Below are 2,500 nucleotides of genomic sequence, written 5' to 3'. Positions count from 1 at the left end.
AGGCCATGTGCGGCCGGGGCTCCCACGTGGCCAGGGCGAGGGGGCGCCTCCGCGCCGCGAGAGCACGAGGCGGGGGCGAGGTGGCGCCGGAACTGAATCTCGAAATATCGCATGATGAAGTTTCATGTTATTTCGAAATTAATTGTTTCATCAGATAACTAATGAATATCTCCCGCGCCCCGCGAACCGGGTGAATCATTACACTCTAATTCGATTAGTTAAAGGAAGCGTGGCGGGAACGCGCTTCTGAGCTGGGCTGGATCGGTCGGCTTGGGACTTGTTCCTCCCCAGTTAGTTTTATCAATGGCTGACACCGTTTGATTTGTGTCAGTTGTTTGACGATAAGGGAGGTTTTTAATGACACCTGCATTCTGTAACGACTCTACGTCAAAGAAAAAGTTTTGCTCTGCAGCCTAAGATGTTTTCAACTTGTCTGTTTATTCAAATTATTCTGCATGCTTAATTCCTAATTATGTTTAAACATTTATTGTGGTATAACTTCTTTTGACTTTCATATAGGATGTAACTCCACGAGTTTTGTCCATCCATTCAGCAGCAGCTCTCGCACGGAACAAACTTCAGTATCTATTCGGGCTCACCTTGCGTCACGGAAGTGAGCGCCGGCCATCTGCCTCGAGCCAGGTCCTGTCGGCATATTTCGGCAAGGAGAAGTACGGTATTACATGCTTGGTAGCGAGAGAATGCACATTTATAAGCTTTCCATGAATACAAGTCATTTTTTAAGGGAATGCAGTCTATTGCATTAATCACTTAATCTAAACAGGAGGCAGATGCAAATTTTCAGTCTGCACTAAAGTGCAGAAAATTCCATTTGTTGTTTGAGATGAGATTACAAATAATGTAACGCAAAATCCAACTAGGAGTAGATTATGCTATTAAGAAACAAGTTTATTAGCGTAGATTCCGGGATCACCAAACATTACTGAAGTGACCGCAAGCCAAGTTAGGGGCAAGTCAGGGCTCTCCCGCGAGCGGCCGCTGAGTAGTCCTTTCGACAGAGGCGGTTACCTGCTGCTCAGTAGTCGATATCCAGCAGTCCTCCTGGGGACGACGTCGCCTCCCAGCCTCGAGCGACTTCGCTTAAAGAGTCGCAGACAAGACGTTCCTTCTCTCTATTTACGGTGACCCTCATGTCATAAATATTAATCCACGTGAAGAACGTTGGGAAACTAAGGCAAAATTTTTATCCGTCGACACAACACACCATGGTTTGCTCTTTTCTGCAGTTCTCTTACTACTCCCGACTACAGCATTGCCTTCCAGATGATCGATATGGCTAAGATCGCTGTTTAACCACATGGAATGTGATGATAAGCTTTGTGATAAACGTGTTGATGATTAATAGTGGGTAATGAAGGATACAAGACACTTACAGAACAGTGCGGAATGCACTCGGGGTCCGGCGACCACAGGGCGTCGGGGCACATCGGCGGACCTGCCGACCCCAAGGTATGCGGAAGCTGGAGGCTTGGCGCTGGCACTGCTGCCTCAGTTTGTTACGTTTCAAGGTCCGCGTTTCGGGGACTTTGGTGGTAAAGTGTTGTCTGAGTGCTTCTACTGTATATACTTAGCACGTGCCGTGTACTAAAGTTTTGCTTATGGTAATACGACATCATCTTGCATTCTACCGAAGTTGTTCTCGGCCACACCTGTTATAAAAGAGTCAAGAACGAACCATTCTGGACAGCAGCCCCGCAAGATTCTTTTCTACAATTGTTACACTTATGTATATCTCACGTCCATTCGGGTCCAGTTTCGCACAAGTAAATGATGGATCACTCAACGGTAGTCCCCCCCCCCCAGAGCTCCACCGAGAGAACACGCCCTGCATGAGGACACGCGACCACGAGGTGCCTGCCTATAAACTGCAATGTTTGATGCAATTGAATGATAATAGCCTTGCCGGCCTTAATAACACTCGAACGCAATTACATTACCAAGTCAAATTCAATAACTTCCATTGCCTATTTTCTCTCCAGCATTGCTCGTTCCTCTCTCGCGACTCCGTTTCTGCTTCGTCGCTGTCCTTTGCCCGCTGAGCCTCCTGCCCTGAGTGATGGCTTCGTCTCGTGAGCAACGCAGGGAAAAAGGCCGAGCGCGACCTCTAATGATGGTGACATCAACAGATAAAGTAAATCAATCAAATACTTATGATACTAATACGATAATAATAATAATAATAATAATAATAATAATACTGATGATGATGATAATGATAATGATAAAGATAATGATAATAATGATAATATTAATAACAATAATAACAATGATGAAAATGATAACAATAATAATAATAATAATGATAATAACAATAACAGTAATAATAACAATAATGATAATGATAATAAAACTGAATATTATCAAAATTGTTATTCTTATCATTATCATCATCATCATCATCATTGTAATCTTTATCATCATCATTAATAATGATAATGGTAATAATGATGATAATGATAATAATGATAATAATAATAAT

The sequence above is a fragment of the Penaeus vannamei genome, chromosome 2 (assembly GCF_042767895.1).
Source record: "Penaeus vannamei isolate JL-2024 chromosome 2, ASM4276789v1, whole genome shotgun sequence".
Lineage (NCBI taxonomy): Eukaryota > Metazoa > Arthropoda > Malacostraca > Decapoda > Penaeidae > Penaeus > Penaeus vannamei.
The sequence above is the reverse complement of the archived record's forward strand: the minus strand, read 5'-3'. Positions refer to the sequence as shown.